The sequence below is a fragment of the Melopsittacus undulatus genome, chromosome 6 (assembly GCF_012275295.1).
Source record: "Melopsittacus undulatus isolate bMelUnd1 chromosome 6, bMelUnd1.mat.Z, whole genome shotgun sequence".
NCBI classification, from domain to species: domain Eukaryota; kingdom Metazoa; phylum Chordata; class Aves; order Psittaciformes; family Psittaculidae; genus Melopsittacus; species Melopsittacus undulatus.
This window is the reverse complement of record NC_047532.1, coordinates 58138762-58160865: the sequence shown is the minus strand read 5'-3', so window position 1 is coordinate 58160865 and position 22104 is coordinate 58138762. Positions and strand designations below refer to the sequence as shown.

The window sequence follows — 22104 nt, the reverse complement described above, 5'->3', positions numbered from 1 at the left end:
GCTAAACATTTCTATTCAATTTTCTGTTTCAATGTGACATTTTCTATTTCAAAGTTGACCTATTTTGATGCATAAGAAAATTAGCTGTATTCCTCCAAATCAAAATGTTTCACTCTGGGTTGAATAAAACATTGGGAGCGATTGGTTTTTTTCCTTTCTCCAAAGAAATATACTCCTCACTGGGAGCTACCAGAGCAGATTTTATTTATTCTTTTGAAGTCCAGTTCAGCCATGGAACAGAAAAAGACCCAAACTTCTATACAGTTTGCACAGCAATGATTTCCAGCCTACTTTCACATTTCCAATTAAACTATCCAATCTATCCTATAGATTTAGGATACAGGAATTTAAAGCGCAACTAGGGATTGATAAATTGAGTAATGGGTTTTGTCCAAAACAAAGGCTTCTTGGAGCAGTATCTCCCACAAAAGAACTGACTGTAGCTTACTCTGTCCTGTTGGACACAGACTTACCTTGATACCTACCACTGCAGTTCATTGGCAGCTTTGGACATGAAGGTGAGCAGACATTTTGTATTGCACACCAGTCTGACAGACCAATCTCTGGATTAATTCACTCACAGCTGAGTAGCAGCTTTTAGGAGTCATTCTTCAAATATTTGGAACTTCCCCTGTCAGTATTTGATTACAGAGATTTTTAATCAATGCACAATACCTGACAATACAGCTGCCATTGGGGTGAGAGGAAGTAAAAACCTCACAACAGTCCTGAAAGCCAAAGATCTATATTAGAGCACTTGTGCAAGCCTGCATGTTTTAGTTTGTTGTTCTTGGGGAGGCTTGTTAATAAGAATGTTTTAATCTTTCCAAACAGCGGCAATGCTCTTGGTACATGAGAGATGGGCCTCAACAGAGCTGGGAAAGACTGTCCCACTGGAAGGTCTGTGCAACATGACACAGCAGGAGGTTTCCTTTCTGATGCTGTTTACTTCGGAGCTATCCTGATGCCATTTTCCCACTCTGCAGCAACATTAGCCTGGAGTTAAAAAAAATAAAAATCCATTTGGATTACTATTCACACACCGCAGAGCCTTTGCTCCAGGCTGCCTGGAGGCTGTTGGACAACTCTGCGCCATCACCAGCTCTCTTTGACAATGCCTACAAGAGTTTCTTACTAAAACTGGATTCTGAGGCACAGATCTCTGCACACCAGCCTTTGCAAACCAGTCCTCATTTGAAGGTTCAGCCGCCAGTATATGTGATGGAGTGAGACCTGTGTAACATTCTGATAGCATAGCAGGAAGCTCAACTTCCCAAAACTTTTCACAAAAGGTTGTGTTGGGACTGCTCAGTGCAATCAGTGCATGAGCTGTTAATGTGGAACTCGTGATTGCTTGCAGCAATCACGGGGTCTGAAAACCAGCAGGATTCAAAGGAAGATCAGCCACTCACACAAGGTAACAAGGACATCTTAAAATGAGCAGCTATTGAATTGGGATTGGGAGCTAATTTATCCCAAGGGAAGGTTATTTGTTAACTGCCTCTTGAAGAGTTTCTGATAGAGCTGAAGGAAGGGTGACAATTCCTCTTCACAACAACCCCCAGGGATTATTCATCCTTATCTGGAATGAAAACTAAAGCTTCTTGAAGGAGGCGGACAGGGACTACAGACAGCAGTGCAGATCCTTCAGGTTCAAATCCCTGGTGCCTCAGCAAGACAGAGGTTCTCCAGCCCCAGAGACCAGGTCTGACACCGTCCTGTTTGGGATGTCCCAGTATATCCACCATCCCAGCTTGCTGCCATTCCAGATGGGCACATCATATCTGCAGCTACTGTACAGGTGCTTGGTACCTGTCACTAGTACCAAACACCACAGTTAGGTGCCTGCGTTGATATTCAAAAATGTCTTCAGCCAAATAGTGGGCATTTGAGATACAAAAAAACTTCTTACTCAGGCAAAGATGCTTCTTCTGATTCCACTACCATTCATATTCCCTTGCTTTGATAGGCAGCTGTATCACTGACAACTTGCTAGACCCTTGGTTGGCCAACTCCCAAAGCCAGAAACATAACAAATACATCAGTCTTTATTTCTTTCTCTTAAATTTCTTGCAACATTTCTCAGTCCTTCTCTTAGGATCTCTGTGAGAGATACATCTCATCAGCCTGAAACACATCTGGGCACTGCTTACCTTCAGGCACTTCAACAGAGTGTGTTTTCATATGGATAGAAAAGTCTCCTTTAAGGTATTCAAAGTCCTGAGGACATGGTAGAGTTGGTTAAATGGAGTAAGTCCCCTAAAGGATGAAGGACATGAAGTTAAGACAGAGAGGCTCAATTTGAACAGCCAGTTCTGGGTGGCTGCAAGAAGCCAGAAGTCTGTGATTGAGAAACAGAGTTATTTCCTCCTAGGAAGTTCAGTGGGTCACATTCCTCCCCAGACCACCAGCTCATTCAGACCCAGGCATAGCTGAACATACATTTTTATCAGTCCTCAAATGCCCTGCAGGATGGAGACCGTTTAACCCCTTAAAACCTCAGGTAAGTGGACCACAGCCCTGTGAAAGGGAGGGTGCCCTATACAGGCAACGCATCCTGGCATCACCACAGAAGGCATCCAGCATCCAATCCTGGGTCTCTGCTCCACAGACAGTATCTGACCCCAAATGCAAGCAAAGACAAAAAGAGAGGCTCAGACAGAGCAGTAAAATAAATCAGTGACAGAATCTCAAAAAGAGACAAACAAAGTTGAAATTCATCCTTGTTTATGTTAACGTTTGAAATGTTCTTGAGGTGGTTTATACCCCTGATGCGTTTCTCTCTGTCTCTCTCCCCTCCCTTTTTTTTAACTTTTTTTTTAAAAAAAAAAAGGAAACATATTTGGGAATTAATTGGATTTCCACGTTTCACAGGCAGACACTGTAACTGATCTCCAAAGAGACGCATTTGTCAGTTAGCTGGGCATGAATCTGACAACAGGAGAGGGAATGGAAGAAAGATTTCCGCCTGCACACAGAGCAAGAGGGGATCACACTGTCACAGCCTGCAACCCAGGGCAAAGTCTCTCCCTTTTCCCTGACCTTGTCCTAGATTTCCAACTTAAATATCACTTGTTACTTTGGGCTCCTTCAAATAAGATGGCTAGGACAATTGAGCCGACCATGCCCTTGTTTAAAGCCATGTCTCAGGATTTTTTAGGCTTCTATTTTGTCTCAGGTTTTTGAAGCTACACATAGAAAAATGTCTGTTTGCCTTTCATCTGTGACATGGGATACCCACTGGTTTCCATTCCCTCCTCTTTTTTGCCCTGCCTTGATAGTCCATTGCCCCCAAAGTATGGATGCCTGAAGAAGATACCCATAACTGCATCAATCTCCTTGAGTTTCTTGTCACAGTAGACTGGTTCATGCTATGAAGTGAAGAAGAGGCACTGAGCTGGGGGGACAAGAATCCACCTGACTGCCCATACCCATTTTGCCCAACCAGTTTCCAAGAGTTCCCATGAAGCCAAGTTCACACTGTGAGGCAGGGGGCTGGTAGGCAGCACAACAAACCTTCACCATGAAACAGAGGTTTCTTGTCTGTTGTATGTAGAAAAGAAATGCATATTCTGTTCTCAGCTTAGCTACTGTGCAAGGCCTGATCCTGTTGCATGGACTGAGCTGTACTGGAGGCTGCTGTGCCTGAAGCTACATTGCTAAAACCTGTCACAGTCCCCTGCTCTCTACTGCCCAGCTCTGCAACAGATGGCAAGCAGCCGTTCCTGACAGACTGCAGCATGCTCTGGCAGCACCCATGGGGAATCTCAGCTCCCACAAATCTCTACAGGTAAGCCCGCATGGGAATTCGGTGCAAAATGCACAAAGGAGCAAATTTCCAAAAGTCATCTGCATGGTTTAGCATCATCTTGCCTCCAGAGCAGACAAGAAAGGCATCTCTGGGAGTGTCACTACACAGTGCAGCAACAGGACAAGCACTGGCTTCCCAAACAGATCATCCGTCTCCCATCACAGAAATGTACCTATCCCTGAACACTCGAGCCTAAGCTACCAAAAGGCTTTAGTTATACTGGAGAGTGCCACATCCCAGGGAAAAAGCTCTCTGCAAAATTCATCTCTTCAGCGTGAGACTCTACTTGGCTCATTTCAATTTTTGCTGCAGTTATCCAAAATCACAGTCTGGCAGTCCAGTGGTAGAGCTTGCAAGGAACCAGGAAAAATCAACAGCCTTTCTGAGACAGGCTCCCCTTTCCCCTTATGGGTAGCCCAAAGGAAGGTATCACATTCCCATATACACCTGCCAACCTGCCCTGGAGATGAAGAATTGCAGTCCTTTTATCCTTTAGAGGCCTGTCTGAAAAGCCAAGCACAATCGGAGCCTGCACTAGTCATGTTGTGCTGATGTTTTACCATTCAGAAGCAACTCTATAATGATTGACCCAACATTTCTGTGCTGCTGACACCACCCTGGCAGAGGCCTGCAGAGGGAAACACGGGCTTTGCACAATGCATCATTAAACTAGGGAGCTAACTTCCATGGGAAGCTATCGTAGCCAAGAATTTGTGACATTTCAGAGAGGAAGCAGGCAGGTACACGGATAACAAGAATAGCCGGAGTTACAACAGCTAAATACCAACATTAGTGCTGAAAATGATATTAATATTGCAGGCACTCTCCAGCTATTGGTGGTGATGGAGGAGGTCTAACACAGGGCAGGTTTGCCTTCTGTTGCACCTCCCTTTGCAATACCTGCTTCTGGCAACCCCTCAAAGATGATATGAAATTGCATGGATCCCATCCAGTTTCTGCAGTTTCTTTTTTTTTTATCCCAAAGCCCGCATAAAAAATATTATGCAGCCTTATTTTGCCATTGTTTGCACTGGATATAAAATTCTATGCAATGGGAGATTTCTGGAATTGCAAATCAAGTTTATAGGCAGAAATGCTGCTCTGTGCAGGTGTAAGATATCACTCACTCCCGAGCACTACAGCTACTACAAACTGTGACAAGAAAGAAACTCACAAATGGTCACGCAAAGGAAAACATCTGTTATGAGCTAGCAGGTACACAGATCATCTGCAAATTGCACAGCTTGTGCCTGATTTTCTCTTGCTTTGTTTAGCAACTTGCAGTGCTGCGATGCGGGAGGCAGCTGCTCACAGAAGGGACCTCCACAGAGCAGAGCTGGAAATGATGGAGACAAGGCAGAATCAGGCGCAGCATCCCCCCGACCCTGCAGAAGATGTAGATCATGCCACAAGCATTATCTAACTCAGGACCACTTGAGGAAGTCAGGTTACACTTTACAGCAGGCATGGTGCCCCTTCCCCCTGCAGAGCCAGGTCTCTCTGGCCCAGAGGTGCCTAATTTTCCCTCTGCATGGGATCCTCAGGCAGGCAGCACGCAGCGTTGCTGTTTGCCTCCACCTTGCACACAAAAGATTTCGTGATCTTGACTAGACCTTTACATCTGCTTTGTATTATGGGGCTCAGATCAGGAAACAGAAGGGTTCTGTTTCCATAAGACAGGATCTCTGGTTGATCTCCAGCCAACTTTGGGACTCAACAGCCATTCCCAACACCACGTGCCTCCATGGAAAGGAGCATCCTCCTGCACCTCTCCTGATCACCTGCTCCCTGCATTGCCACCTGTGTAAAAGGACTCAATCAGCCCAGATGCAGATCACAGCACTGGTTGTGTCCAAAATCTCTGCCCGCTCAGAATCCAGGCCTCTGAAGTCCTTCTTAGCATTGCATAAGCCCTGCCTCCGTCCGTCAGGGAGACAAGGGTACATTTTTGCCTTCTTTCTTCTCTTTCTTTAAAAAAAGAAAAAAAGAAAAGGATTTAACAATTTTTATGTGCTCTTTACTCCTTGAGCAAAGCCAAGGAGGCAAGAGGAGAAGACCTGTCCCTGGCTCCACACTGTCACTGCCTGCTTGAGCCTGCTCCTCTCAGCTCTCCATCAGACATACCAATGCCTTTGGCACGTGATTTATCATGTCAAGAGGAATTCACCACTTGTGCACTGAGCAACAAGACTTATTCAGTCCTAGACACACACCTTCGCAATCAATAGGAATTTCAACTATGACTTCCTTGAGAAAGGGATCAAACCTTTTAAAATCCCATTCCTCAAACACAATGGTCTTGCATGTTGCAGAAGCCCCATGTAAACACTGGGGCTTCTTAAGCATCTGCATGTACATCAGGTGGGCAAAGGGTCACTGTACAGAGTCTGGTGAGACTGCACATGAAGCACTGCAACACTTGTAACCCAAAATTGGGGTCAAGGATGGTGAGCTCAGACTGGAACTGGCTCAGACGAAAGCTACCCAGACCATCAGAGCAAAGGTGGCCTTTTACAAGAGTCAGCTGCTAGGAAAGCCTGACGTGTTAGCCTAAGAAAATGAAGGTGGAGAGGTGATAAAATTGTTCTTTCTCCATGTATCAGGAGGTTTAACATGAAGGAAGAGAAAGTGCTATTTAAGGTGAAAGGACAGCATCAGCAAAAGGTCACAAATCACCCATGAATAAATTTAAGTGAGAAACTAGAATAAGGCTTCTCACTGTCCAAACAATTCAGGGAAAAGCCAACGCAATGTGAAGGGGTATCTCAGCCTAGGAGAGGGACAAGAGGCTTCATCAGCAGAAAGCAGGACTTGATGGCTTGGAGGTCCTGCCCCCACCCTATTTTGGTTGTTAAAGCAACATCACAGCAGCCTTGCAGACTGAGGATGCTAGAGAGGCAAAGGGAGAGACCACACATTTGTGCACAGTCAACTGCTTTAGCTGGAAAAAAATGTGACAAGTTTGAGGTTTGAGTCTGACATAGAGCAATAAAAGCCAAGGGAAATGTATATAAAAAGACTACAATAATGCCCAGAAATCAGCTGACCAGCCACCGAGTGCTGGGGGAAGAGAGGACAAAGCACGAGCAGAAGCTCTTTGCTGACAGAACAGCTCTGTCTGTCCCACAGTAGCCCGCACAGAAATCCATATAGAAAATCATTAAACAATTACAGCCTCTGTTGGAAGATCATCCTTTGAAGACATTTCCTCAGAAAGCTCCGTTCGCAGCTTTCAAATAACCCCCTGCCTCATCAGAATAATTGCCAGGAGTAAATGCTTTGTAGATCAGCAAACACTAAGCAGAAGGAGAGCAAAGCAAAACGAGCCAAAACAACACCATAAACTCTATCTCAATGCAAAGCCACGGGCCCCATACCAAGCCGAACCAAAATACCACCACATCAAGCACCCATGGAGCTGTCAGCAGCTTCAATCCTTACAAGCTGCAGTGACCTCCAGGGAAACAGGCTGTTTCCAGTGGAGGAAAAGCTTTATTCATAGAATAATCACTCCATGCAAGCTCAGTGGTTTGCCAGAGGAAATGATCCGCCTCAAAAGATTGCACAGCCAAAAAAGTAAGGTCTCACACACTGTCTGATTTAACACACAGTATTATCACTCCCTACAGATGGAAGCTTCTCTTATTTTGAAGGTGCTTAAGCACCTGATTTCAGTTAGGCCTAAATACTTCTCAAAAATCTGGTCCTTCGTGCAGAACTAAGATTATCTTTGAAGACACAGCAACTCAACCAGCTTTGCTAAATCAATCTCACTGGTATTTTATTCAGAGTAAAAAAGTTCCCAGGGATCACATTCCTACCAGAACTTGTTAACGTTTTACAACTATCACCTTAATCATTAAAAACAAACAATGGGAAAGGAAGAAAAAAAAGGATAAATCATTCAATTAATCCTTGATCTGGAATCCCAGAAGAGAAAATTAATTATTTTTTAAGACTGCAAGAATTAGGGGCCAACCTTCCAGATCGTGTTAAAACATGAAAAAGCAAGCGTCTGCTTATGCTGCCAGGCAGCATCTGAGGCTGCTGGAGGATGGGAGGGGGTTTTGAATTGCTTTGAAGCTCTTTGCTGTCATTCTCTACGGAGCCTGGCAACCACATTGTGATAGAGCAAGGCGACATTCAAGGCAGGATGAGCCTTTAAAGCTTTCAGAATTATTTCCAAAGGAGCATGGGCTGCATTGAGCATTGCAGTTAATGTGCTGGAGCTGTACTGCGGTCACTTCAGCCTGAGCAAGGAGAGCCAAGGCCTGCTGAAACACCATGAGGACCCGGACCACAGCCTGCCACCCCTGGGCTCTTGGGGAAAGCACATGCCTTTTTCCTAGGAAGCTCTGGCTGCTCTGCCACACTGTGTTCTCATTAAAATTAACATTCCTCCCACCCTTCCGTGTTTCTGACAGCCGAGTGGGCTCCTGGTCCCTGACCAAACTCATAAATTAAGGCAACAAGGCCTGTAGGAAACATTAGGAGCTTTTATTAGACCAGTTGATAGAGACAGAAACAAGGACACATCTTGGATGCAAATGCTTCTCTTGTCTCATGAGACTCTAAGCCAACACACTTGTCAGGTCTGGGTTGGATTTTTTTCGTTGGATTTTTTTCGTTGGATTTTTTTCCTCCCATTTGGACTAATAAAGTTATAAACTGTCCTATGAAAACCAATTCACCACACTTACAACCCCACCATCACTAAAATAAATGCCTGTGTTAGATGGATTAAAAACAGCACAGGGGCAGGAGGAGCAGGGAAGCACCTTTCAGTGTGGGACAGGGGAAGGCTGAATCAGGCCTCATGATAGGATCCCAGCCTCAATCCCAGCCCAAGGTTTGCCAACACATACTTCATGCCCTGTACGTAATTGTGCAACTGAAGGTGATAATCGGAATGGATGGACTAAGGTATGAAAGCTGAAGGGAGAAAACATGCTCTCTAGCTAACTGCATGCATGCACAATGCTGGACCTAGCTCACATACAGTGAGGCCTGGAAAATACAGTATTTCTTTCCACTTGCCTGAAGGAAGCATTCATCCTCAACAGAGCAACATGCACACGGCTAACAAGGCTGGTCTACCCAACAGAGGGCACTGATACACTGACCATGGCACCATCCTCTCCCGGTCCTCCCCACAAGTGTTACCTTCTCCTCCCCATCACACCAGTGACGACCTTCCCACTATCGAGCTCTCCATCAAACTTCTGGCAGGGGTTGCCACGTCCCCACCCAACACAAATCAATGGGGCGTCACCTCCATGGGGCAAGGACGGAAGCGAACGTCCCAGCACCGTGCCAAACCAACTTCCTAACTGGTGCTGCCACGATGTGAAGGGGCAGTCAGAAGGAAAGCTGGTGGAAAAACCTGGGTGGAGGGGTGGAAGAACGGGGGAAATGGGGGCCTTCACTTTTTCAGGCTGTTAACTGTAATTAGCCTGGTTTCTGAGATGTAATTATCTCCCAGTCTCAAAGCAAACACCCTGGAGGAAATTGCACAGTTAAAGACAGCATGGCATTAAAAATAAATTATGAGAGTCCTGCCTGCTATTGCTGCGGATCTGTCAGCATTTTCAGTCTAAAATCCCTGGCTTGGGGGAGCTGGAATCACCCAGCTGCGACTTTCCCTGCCAAGCTGTCTGCCTAGACAGAGGATTGCGCTGCCTCTCTCTTACAACGCAGAATTACAAACAGCAACCCCTCCCCGATCAGGAGGCATTCAGCTTTGTCACAGCCCAATTACAACACAGCCGCACTCTGGGGGTGGGAGGCTGCTCTGGTTTGGGTTTTTTCCCAGAGGAATTAAATTCTGCAGGCTATTTAATACAGCGCATGAACAAAGCGTACTAGGTGTTTGGAAACAAGTCAGCTGCTAACAGATCACAATAGTCCTTCCTCTTGCAGAAGGAGCTCCCGAGCCTTTTTTCCATTGCCCTTTCTGTTGCTGCTTGAGTGACTCCTGTAATTAGGACTGTGGTTTATCCCAAATTGCCGTGCCAGGGACTGATCCAAGGAGGTGGAGGAACCCAGACAGTTCAAGAGTTGGAATCAGTGGGAAGCTGCATCTCCCCAGAGACTTGTGTCTCATCCTTTGCTTGGGCTCTCAGCTGCAGAGTTTTGCACCCAGCTCCATGGCCAGGCCACTGCTCTGAGATGGGTGTCTGAAGGGTGGGTGAGGGAAAGGAGAAGAGGGAAGCAGGGCTGAGCCCCTCACACAGCTATGGAGCATGCAATGAAACCACCAGGGAGGACTCGAAGCTTGCTGTTAGCTTGCTTCTAATTTTGGAGTGGCTCTTACCATCCACTGCTGTAAGACAGCATCAGCCCAGACTCAGACTGGCTTAGCTCAGCAGGAGCCCCCCCCCAGCATCATACCAAAATGCCTTTCCTTGTGGCACTCCTCTCCCATGGCAAGTCCCTTCACGTGGACAAAACTTCAGATCACAAGAAGGTATGAACTTAACGGAACACATGGCCCAACCAAGACATGGTGCATCACACAAAGAGGAACATCCTGGGAAGGAATCTGTACCTTAATGACTTTAAAAGCTGTGAGCAACACTCAAACACTTCCTTAACAGCTGCAGAGACCCTGGACATGCTGCAGTATCCAAACCTCATTACACAAACCACCATTTCATTTATTCTGTCCAGTTGAGGTGGGACAAGGGACTCCCACAAAGACCCTGAGCCCCTGATAAGATGCTCTCTCTACAAGAGATGACTCAGAAAAGGCTACAGCTGTGCCTTTCATCAAAAACACAGCTTCCTTTAGGAGTCCCGCAAATGGGCTTCTCCAGAGCAGAGCCCTGCCCTGTGTTGTAGGTAATTAGTGGGCACGTCTGGAGAACGAGATACAACCTCAAGCAGCACCAAGCCCCACTTAGTTAAAACCCTAATACTTCTTACAGTATGAATCAATCCCACTGTCTCTCCTCTCCACATATCTAGTCACTCGGAGAACGCAAAAAGCAAGTCTGGAGAGCCCATTAAAAGCCACTCAACTGGAAAATAGTTTCTGGCCTAATTCTAGCACTGGGGTCTTATTCAGGGAGAGAAATCTGACAGCAAGAGTGTGTCTGCAGGGAGGAGGAGGCAGAGCTGTTAACTGCTTCACCAATCTAATGTATAGCACTCTTCAAGAGTAATTAATAATTAATATTCGTAGCCTCCTTAAATCTGTTGACTCTGTAAACCACAGCCTCTCACTTAAAGGACTCTCGGCATACTGAGACAAACTGAAGAACATTCCCCACGGAGAGGCTCAGCATAAACAAGAGCAATGGCAACTCCCAGCTACTCAGCCCTAGTTTTAATCCCTCTGCTTTTCTTGCTTTCTTTGTCTTGTTGAATTAATTATAATTACTCAGCAGTGTCTCTGACCAGAGAAGGCCAGAAAGTCTAGCAATGCTACTACTGCTTCAACGGGAGCAGTAGGATCCTGGGCTGGCACAGGACACTGAAGTCACCAAGTCCAACCTCCTTCAAAGGGCCTGCTCAGATGTTCACGGGCCACGGGTCACACGCTGCACAGCAGAGAACATGCAGGACAGCAGTGGAGAAGGGTATTTAGTACAGACAAATGCTGCCAACAAATGGTAGTCTTGTCTCCTTTCAAGCACTTGAGGTTATTAACCAAGATAGGTTATCAGATTTATAGATGGATTTATCAGATTCAGAAGTTTATTGCATCAAAGATCAATTAGAGCTTTCTGAAGACTGAAATGCACCATTAGAGCATTTCAGCTCATCTTGTAGAAGCCCTGAGCTTGCCATAATTCAAACCATTGCCCTCTTCTGCCACAGCCAAGCAGTAAAAGACTTTTTGAGAAGGCTGAAGCTCTGCACACTTCCCTCAGCAACAGCTGACCATATTAAGATGATGATAAACTAGCCACCAGTGATCCCTTATTCTTTTAGAGTAATGTTCAAGCACAGCTCTCTGTCTGCTCTTCACTAGCATCCAGACTCACTCTAAACTCTGTGCTGTGGTGGGAAATCACAGCTAGGTACAGAGCTGGATGGTTTAAAGTCAACACAGAGATGCAGCATTGCAAGCTGTCAATGTAAATCTGCCCTTCTGTGAGCATACTGCGCAAGGTCTATTTCTCAAGTGACCTCCAGGTTCCAGTGAACTAAAATGGCCCAAACCCAATACAATACAGTCAGGGCAATAGCAAGATCTTTCTCAGAAGAAGCTGCTTAGGCCCACATGAAAAGTCACAGTTGTGGTCACAAAACTCCAGTTTGCTGCCTTCACTCCAACCAATTCTCCTTTCTCTGGTGCAGCCCATAATCCATTTAGCCCTCTTTCAAAGCTGCAGATGTAATTCAGTTTCCCTCTTTTCCCCACTTCCCAGCACTGTCTCAATCTTAATCTGAGTTTCAGCCACCACAAGATGTTAGATGTCTAAGCATCATGGGCATGGTATCTGTGGTATTTGGGTTATATGAGTTAATAGCACAGGGCTGCCTATTAATGGTGGTTTAAGCCCAGCCACGCAGCTCATTCTCACTCCCCCCGCTTCCTCCCTCAGCTCCTGAAGTGATGGGGAGGAGAATAAAAGAATGTAACTCCCATGGGCTAAGAGCAGTCCAGTGACTAAGGTATAACACAAAACCACTGCTGCTGCCACCAATAATGATAGTGAGGAAGGAAATAACTAGGGAAAAGAATACAACCACTCACCACCCACTGACAGGTACCAAGCCCGACCTCGGCAGTGATCTCGCCCTTCTGAGTAACTGCCCCCAGTTCTACATCCTGGGCATGACATGCTGTGGTATGGAGTACCTCTTTGGCTAGCTTGGGTCACGTACCCTGTCTCTGCTTTCCCTGGCAGAGCATGAGACTCACAAAGTCCTTGGTCGGAGTAAACATTACTGAGCAGTCACTAAAAACATCGGTGTTATCAGCTCTGTTCCCAGGCTGAAAGTCAAAAACACAGCACTGCACCAGCTACTAAGAAGGAGAAAAATGACTGCTACTGCTGAACTCACGACAAACAGCATGCTGAAATCAAGCCATAGTAAACCACTTGAGGTTTTCCATGTTGAAAAGTGGTAATAAAGCGCAGGACAGATTTTTCTGATGTGAATCACAACTCCTGAAGAGCAAGATCTTCTCCTCCTAATGTCACAAACCAGAAGAATTAGGCACCTTTGTGAACCTGGCCTATGGGATCACTCAAACTGTCCTAATTTTTTTTCTGTAGTATCACCCCCACGGTTAAGCTGACTTCCACAGAAATCACAGATCGCCTTGTCTTTTGGCTTTACTCAGGACTTGAAGGAGACCCTTTAAATATCACACATTGGGGTAAGTTGATATACACATGCACAACTTGTTTTGTAGCAGATTTGGGTCATTTATTACATGTGTATATAACTACTTCTGCTGTATTCCAGGTTTGATAGAACACAAATAAATCCTTTCACATTATTCTATGATTTGCATTATGAGTTGTATTTTATCATAGTTACAATTTAATCTGGTGATAGTCTTCTAAGATACAGGAAATAGTTTAACATAGGAGGTCACGATTTATACCTTATTTCCCATGAAAACTCTAAATTCTGTTTAGTTACTTTAATCAGTATTCAACAAATACAGTCCCACTGACATTTGTTTTTCTTTCCAAAGTGTAATGGAAAAAAGGCCTGCTTTCTAGAATTCAGATGTGAGCACACCAAAAAATACCTAATATCAGGAAACAATTACACATCTTCCCCTAAATTAATAATTTGCATTTAGAAAGGAGGAAAATACGCTCATAAATAACTTTTTCCCTAGCTTCTTATAAAAGCAAGGACAACCAATGTTATTCCGTAGTTAAAATGTACCAAGGACATGGTTGTCCTGCAAAGATGTGAGCATGTTTTAAACACTGAGAAGCCAAGCCTTGTGAGAATGAACCATGGGAGAATGTGGCAATTTTTGCACTGTGGTGCAAAACATCAATATTCTGGAGAAAAAAAAACCCAATGAAAGCTCGCTTGTTACTTGCCTCTGTGTTTGTGCATATTGTCTTTACATTCCAAGCCAATAAGACCTTCCCTGGAGATTCACAGTGAGACAGATACTTAACAGTTCTAGTTCCCTAAACATTTCAAAACCTAAGGAAAAATTAATAAATACTTTTATTTCCCTTTCTACTAAAATGAGAAAAGCAATCATTTGCATCTGAATGAAACTTCTTACTCAAACAAAATGCTTAATTTGGTCACCAAGCATCTGTAAACAGCTTGGTGAGATTTCTAGACAAATGTGTGTATGAGTTGAAATCCGAAGTCCAACATTTTCATTAGGACATGAAACAGAAGGCATCAAGGCAAACCAGGAGGTTTTGGGGGGTACAATTTCTTTCCCATGTCCTTCACCCTTACATGAGGGAAATCCAAATGAATTTCCAAATGTTTCAGGGTTGCCAAATATTGGGAGGGAGACCACAACAAAAAAATACCCCTATTGAAAACCGTAATCTACTCAACCCTCTATCAAGGGTTTATCAAGGGAAACCCATTGGGTCCACAATCTCTGCTAGAGTTTCCAATTGCTAATGAGATAGGTGCCACCATGCAGGCAACGGGTTTGCTGGACTCACCTTACAGCACTTGAGTGCTGTTGGCTGAATTCCAGGCTTTTCCACTTCATCAGTGAATTTCAACCATCAGAGCAAAAGCTTCTCTTCAAGTCCAAGAAACATGGGTTTAAAGGGAGAGGTATCAGATTGTACTGCCAGGAACAGACCTAAGGCACACCAAACACAGAAGGAACATGGGAAAATGGCTGCTTTTACTCTAATTTCTACTGATGTTGCCATTAGCAGCTTCTCTGAGCTTACTGCTGCTAAACTTGACACCCACCAGCACTCTCTTGCACCAATTCTTCTCCATGTAATCTCCATTCTTTCTTCACCCCCTTAGGTTCAACCCCACTGAGAACAACAATATCGCCCTGTAAGAAAGATGGAACAAGCAAGGTTGGAGAGACAAGTCTCCTCCTGAAAGCACTCCCACAGCCAGCAGCTCTGGACAACAACATCCATTTTGCTAATGACTGGAATAATGATGGCATTCTTGTTAGTAGCTGTGGAGATAACAAGGCAAACACTAGTCGTAATTATTGTAAAATGTGCAGAAGGCAATTTAGAATAATAAATGTTTCGAATGCAGAGAAAACACACGCACACAAAAGAGGCCGTCGTTAGCTAGATCTCTCCACCTGTGGTGTACAAGGGCCCTCCTGATTGCATTGTCTGGAACAACGTGTCATGTGGTGGTGCTCAAATTGAACAACACCAGGTCCCCCCCACTTTGCTGGCATAAGTGGGATGTGCTGGGGCCTCTGCTTGCAAGGCATCCTCTTGGTTTTCCAGCCAAAACAGAAAAACAAAGGCTGACCCAAGCCCCCAGGGAAGAGAGTTAAAAAACAGTGCTCATGGGAAGAGCAACCCCAGAGCTGGGGTACTCCAATGTTTCTGCCCCGTGCAGATACCATCCTGATACCCCAGCAGGAGGCACGCCATCTGCCTGGCCATGAAGTAAGATCCCATATTCAACAAGCCTGGTATTGAATGGGGACACCTCTCTGTGGCAGAAGAAGACTAGTTTCCATGCATGGATAAACCTTTGTGCTTATGTTCTGGAAAGGAATTTCTTACAAAGGCCTGTAGCAACAGGACAAGGAGGAATGGCTTTAAACTGACAGAGGGGAGATTGAGATTAGATATTAATAATAAATTGTTTTACTGTGAGGGTGCTGAGGCACTGGCACAGGTTGCCCAGAGAAGCTGTGGCTGCCCCATCCCTGGCAGTGTTCAAGGCCAGGTTGGACGGGGCTTGGAGCAACCTGGTCTGGTGGAAGGTGTCCCAGCTCATGGCAGGGAGTTGGAACTGGATGAGCTTTAAGGTTCCCTTCCAACCCAAACAAATCTGTGATTCTATGTAAGGCAGCATTTGAGGTGAAACGTGAATTATGGGCAGCAGAACGAGATGAGAGGCCAGGAAAGAGACCAAAGGGAGAAGAAAGGTGGAGTAAAAAGAAGGGTCCAGAGGAAGAGCAAAGTGGATGAAGAAAGTACAGGAGAAGAGGGACCTGGGAAGCTCTCATTTAAAAAGCTGGAAGCTCCCTGCCAAAGTAAACAGTTGGACATGTAGGGCTCTACATGTCTCTGCTTAATTTTGACCATCTGGCATTTATTGAAATTGCCTTCCTTTGTATTTCCTATGATGAAGTGGTTTTGTATTCCTACTTTCTCTCCCTCCTTTCTCCTCTCAGTCTGACATGTAGCTTCTGTCCTACCTTTCATCTGAACACGTCCCTGTGGTGACTGTTGAGCAAAGAAGACAACTGTGGGGAAGGAATCCCAAGAGGGTACCAGGTATGGGGAGCAAATGCCTGCATACAGACAGCCACGGAGAGCTTACAGCTCTGCCCACACTGCTACCCCTAGCCTTACGTATTTCGCTTCCCTTGGCTCCAGTCTGGAAAAGTAACAGACTGAGATGAAAGAAGGAAAGAGAAATCAGAGAAGAAGTTAAACAGGATAACAGAAAAGCAGGGAAGAAGAAAGCTTTAAAAAGGTGAAACTGCAAAGTGATGACAGGCTGGTGGAAGGGAATTAGCAGAGAGGAGGGCTCTGTTCACGTCCTCCTCTCCCTGAACTGCTGCGTGATTAGCCAAAAGAGCCATTTGGTAGGGAACTTTGGCATCAGCCACTCTCCTGCAACAAGGGCGAGAGACTGAAATAATCAACATTTTCTGCAGAACAGAAATGCAAACATTCAAATTCACATCTCAACTGACAGTTTCAGTCAAAATACATCACCCTGACGTTCTTCAATTAGAAGAGATTCACAGACTCATTTCACGGCATAGCCTGCAGTCCAAGGCCAAATTATACAGCCACGCTGCCATAGCTTGTATTTCCTGTAAGTGAGCAAGAAACCTCTGAGGCTCACCGTGCACTCCCAAGCCTATAACAAGGAGGAGCTTTTGCAGTAGTTTTTCCAGGAAGCCTGTCCCAGTGGAAAAAAGACATGAAAGCAACACAACCACAAGGGTGGGGAGATGTTTCCTTTGCCCTGTTCAGCCTCTGAACACTTCAGAGCCAGAACATTATTTATTGCAAGGTCTTACCCAGTAAATGCATGGCCCTATCACTCTGGTACACCGTTGCAATGCTTCTCATAGCCACAATGCTGGGAGGACTGCAGGCAGGCAGAAACTCAGCGGCTGTGCTGGCACAAATTAGTGGAGCTGAAACTTTAGATCAGTGATAGAGAGTCTGCCTCCTGGGAGCAGTAAATTGTGATGCTGGTCCCTAAAGACCCTCCTTGCCGTTAAGTGATTAATGAATTCATTAACACCTCTTAGAACACAGGAAATATGACATGGACATCCCACCTAGGCTTTGCAAAGGTTTTTAGTTGGGTTTTGGGTTTTTTTTTCCTTTTAAGAACAGCAGAGAATAGTGACTAATTAAGCTATATGGCCCATGGTAGCACTACTACATTTATTCACTGGGGATGAGCAGAGCTGTGAGATTCTCTTGTCTCATGCTCTGGCAAGCTTTTATTTGACCCATAACAAGATGCTAAAATAAGGGGTTTATTGCTATTATAAACCTTTCATTTGAAAGGGACGGGGGGGGGAGACTTTTTGCTGTAATGGCTTTAAATGACATTCCCAGTGTTCCCAATCCAACGGTGGAATAGTCCCAGGGTAACCGGAGGTAACATTCGGGGCAAGGAGAGGGGGAGGAATTGCACAATGGTCTCTTCAAGCCCTACAGAGAGCCTTAATTCTTGCCCTAAAGCCACATTCAAGACCATTTCAGTGACAGTTTTATTTACCAAATGTAACATACCCAACAGGCTAAACACTTGGGATAAAGTGTGAGCTGGACTCAGTGTCTGACACCTGCATTAAATCAGGGCACAAGATTGCCTCCCACACTGTACATCAGCAAGACACTCCTGGTGCTCCTGTGGCTGCAGCCAAGCAGCTGACAAGAGGTAATCATCCCCTGCTGCAGTGATGACAAGTGCCTCTCACCCCACATGTGCCTTGGGAGGATATCTGAGGTCCAGCTTCCTGCTGAGCCTGCAATCTAACCTTAGCAGTCATGGATGAAGATTCCCCAGCAGCAGCCAGGCAGGGCTAGCACTGCCTTGCTCAGGAAGTGATGCCTACATTACCCACTCTGAAGGGACAAATAGCTGCCCCTTGAAGCTCATTTCCTTTTACTCCTCTTGGGTCTGCTTGTACCCATGTCACATATTTGCTGTATGATTGCAGAGAATGCAGGATTCATCTCTACAGCCACCAACTTCCACAGAAGTTCCTTTCCATAACACAAATGGAACAACTGCCCTTCACCACAAAATGGCACAGCAGCCCTGAGGCCTTAGTTTCCAGTGTCCTGTAAGACCTGTCATGGGAACATGAGCTTGGGCAACATCACAGTTCACTTCTAGATACAGTTTGAGCTTGCTTGCAAAGGGCCACACAAGTCCAAGGGGACAAGAGATGCTCTGTACATAACACTTTGTGCTACTGAAGATAAATGGAGGTGACAGGGAGCCACCACGTATTCCTGCCTGTGGGCAAGTGTTAGGGCTTTGGGAAATTTGAAATTGTGGAGAATCAAGCCCAAAGACAACACTTTCAAAGACAGTAAATTGAAGAGAGCTGAAAGAAAGCCCCTACACAAAGATTAAAGGGCATGAGGTATTGATTTACTTAAGAAGATCAAAAGAGCTATATTTGTATATAGTAGTTCAGCTAAGTGATGACTAAGTGTTTAAAAGGAAGAGTTTGAAGGACATAAACCAAGAAAGGGACCATTAGGGTGAGAGCAGTAAAGAGGGCTTAACAAGAGCAGTAGTAGAGTGAAAGAAAAGGAAATGAAGATCTCAACTGCCTGCCCACAGACACTCTTTGGCAGGCCCCATCAACACTGAACCCAAAACCACATTTGGCAAACCAGCTTCCCAATGCATTCCAAGCCCCATCCTGCACCCTGCAGCTCACTGCACCTCCACTAACAGTGCAGCTTGTGCAACGCCACGGCATCCAGGACCATGCAGGAAGGTCCTCAAGGGGACTTGGTACCATCACAGCCCATGCAGCACTTTTCAGCTTGGCAATACCAACATACTTCAAACTCTCAATAGTGGAAGCCCTGTGCCTGCCCAACTCACACAATCCCCCAGACAGACACAGAAACAAGGGAGCTGTATATCTCAGAATCATTTCTGAGGACTCAAGTGTCCTGCTCCATCCACTCCAAGGCCTAACGACCTCCTCCCCAGACTTTAAACTTGTTTAAACTTTATTGGAGATATCGTTTCTTGTCTGAAAATAGTATTTGCAAAGCACTAACCTGAGTAATGCCACAAAAACTAATCCATCTGCATGTTTTGGTAACACCCCAGCTTGCAGGAGACCTTCTGCTTGATTCTGCTCTCTCAGACTGCTCTACCTTTACTGAACTACACAGGATTTGCAGGGCTAGAGCTGGGATCACAGCCAGAATACCAAAAGCCATCCTGTTCCTCAAGATAATTCAGACCCAGGTGAGAAAAAGTTAGTTAAAATGACTTTTTAATAAGTGACCTTCCCTTAGCCTCCCTCTGTGGGCTCAAGTTGACAGATGTCTACCTAGTGCTTCCAAAAGCAGCAGCCAGAAGCATTTCAGAGACTGGTACCTTGGAAATCCTCCATGGAAAAGCAGTCTGTGTACATAAGACAGGCAAGAAACACATCTTTCCCATCCTGGGGAGTCTGACGGTGAGCCTCCAGGCACGAGGGTGTGCAGGACTGGATCTGGGGAGGACCTGGAGACCAGATGTTTCATTAAGCAGCTGAATTTTTACATTACCTCACAGTGTCATGTCTGCTTACTCTGTTAAAGGCTGCAGCTGCCCATTCTAGCAATGCCAACCCTTTAGAGAAACCATTTCCTACCCTGATGGAGAAGAGAAGGGAAAGATAAACAAGACAAAGAGAATCTGATAAGAGAGCCTAATGGAGCTGTTCAGCCATTGCCTGGAATATCCTGAAAACTTTATGACCTCACTTCTTAGTCCAAAAAAGCACCAACAAAAAGCTTTTGCTCTGGGATTGACAGGTACTTCCAGGCAGTTTAAATCAATGCCAATGCTCTGCACCCTGTTCACATCGTTCGGCATTTTATCCAGCATTTGCTGGAGCTATACTCTTTGCTGGACACACTTATAGACAGCAGAAAGAGAGGTCATGCAATAGGTAATGATGAGAACAGGGTAAGCTACAGAGTAGGCTAAATGAGATCAGATACAAGGGGCAGGATTCATGGCCCATTACAGAGCCAATAAATACATTTTAGTCACCCTATTCTATCAGGTGTCAACAGAACCTACCCCTGATCAAGGGCCCCCTGATCCATGGATTCAAGAGGATCAACATTTGTATGCCTTCAACTAGCAGGTGACATAACATACAGGCTGTTTTGTTCAGCCGTACATGGTCCCTTCACCAGAAGCTGCTCACCCCTGATCTACATTGCCTAAGTACCTTACTGGGGAAAAATGTCTTCTGATGCAACCAAATGCAAGATAACACCTCTGGGAACCAGGAATGCAAATTGCAGCTACTTACAATATAGAAGATTACCTCAGAAAGCACTGAATGCAGCAAGGACTAAAAATGCTTTCCTTAGAGTAAGTGGATATTCATCCAAGCAGGGATAGGAACTGCGCTTTCCCTGCCCCTTTGCATTTGCTCTCTCTGTTACCCCCCATTTTGCCCCTCTTTTATCTCCATTTACATGACTCCATATGACAAAAAAAAAAAGAACAAAACCAAACCCTTCAACCTTTAAAATAGAGTTTAGCTCTTGTGCAAAGCATTCCATAGGTCCCCATTCAGAGAGCTTTTTCAGGAGATGTATGGATATCTTAGGCAGAAAATAGAACTGTCCCTTCTTCAGCAACCATGAGCCACTCAGATGCAGGGGACATCAATACACCCCTTTTCAGGAGAGCTGTGGGGCAAGTGTGGAGCATACGAGGTTAACACAGGATGCTGTCAGTTTGGGCTCAGTACCAGCTGCTCAACCCTACTAAGGTACTGCCTCTGGGACTGGCCAAGCAGGACATGGGGGTGACAACAAAGCTGCTAAATATTCAACCATGTGCAACCAGCCTTCCCTTCCATAGACTGTGCCTCAGCCCTTAGTGTCCATGCAGGGAGAGAAGACACCAGGGGGCATTCAAATGGAGGCCAGAGACATGGCTGAGAGCTGGAAAAACTCATAATTCAGACCGTTCAGCTTGTCAGAGAGTTGCTGAAGAGATCACAATATGTCTAGACATCTCAAACATGGAAATATCCTGGGTTGCAGGGGACTTCCTAGGCCTTTGACAATGACATGGTGAGATTCAATGCCTGGAAGTTCAGGTCAGATAAATCCCAAAATACAGTGCAATTTCCCAGCAGGGAGGGAATCTGAACACTGGAGGACCTCACAAGGGTGTGGATTGCCTTCATTTGACATCATTAGCCTAGCCGCAGATAACTTTTGAACAGCTAGGCTTTAATCCAGCTAGAGGGGGAAATCCAAACCCCAGGCTTGGAGGGAGTGGAGCTGGATGGCGCAGGACATACCTCTGTGCCCCTGCTCCCTTCCTTCTCCCTTCAACCATGACAAGAACAGGAAATTCTGCATAATCTGCTGCTCAGCCTCAGAACTCCTCATTAAGCCAGCAGCTGCAGTCCAGTCTCATTCCCCAAGACCTCAGTCGGTTGCCTGCAGACATAAGGAAGGAATTCATTTATTTATTTTCCTCCTCCAGGCTCATTTGGCCAGACAGATATTGCTTGCTATTTCTGTATGCTTGGTTTAGGTTTGTTTGTCCTTCCCTTCCTCTGAATGATCAGAGATTATCTATAGCTGGAGACACCTTGCTGAAGGTGCAGCCCAGGGTTTACAGATATACCAAAATTGGGGTATGGGGATTGCCTTTTGCTGCACCCTTTAGGATCAGTTAACGCCACTTCATGCAGTTACCTGGACAGCATTTGCTGTAACGTGGGTCATAGACATGGAAGTTCAGTGAAGTTCTGCTGTGATGATCGGTATCATATGCAGAGTTCGCAACCCATACATCGGATGCTCTGGTCTTTCAAGTGATACCGCTATTCAGAGCCTTGCAGACTGCCTAAATAAACATATGTGAGAGTTTAAATTCACTCTCTCCCTTGCCCTGTCCCCTGTAAAACTCTTTGATGA

At 45.4% G+C, this 22104-nt stretch overlaps 2 long non-coding RNA genes across 2 annotated transcripts; both read right to left on the bottom strand.

Moving 5' to 3' along the window:
• Positions 1-224: 224 nt before the first annotated feature.
• On the bottom strand, positions 225-14561 carry LOC115945492 (uncharacterized). The gene is made up of 3 exons (XR_004079816.2): positions 14431-14561; positions 2154-2259; positions 225-996 (listed from the first exon to the last, which is right to left on the bottom strand). It is a non-coding gene; the product is annotated as an uncharacterized lncRNA (long non-coding RNA).
• A 134-nt stretch (positions 14562-14695) lies between these two features.
• Positions 14696-21610, bottom strand: LOC115945491 (uncharacterized). Its single transcript, XR_004079815.1, has 3 exons — positions 21480-21610; positions 19541-19669; positions 14696-14783 (listed from the first exon to the last, which is right to left on the bottom strand). It is a non-coding gene; the product is annotated as an uncharacterized lncRNA (long non-coding RNA).
• Positions 21611-22104: the final 494 nt, after the last annotated feature.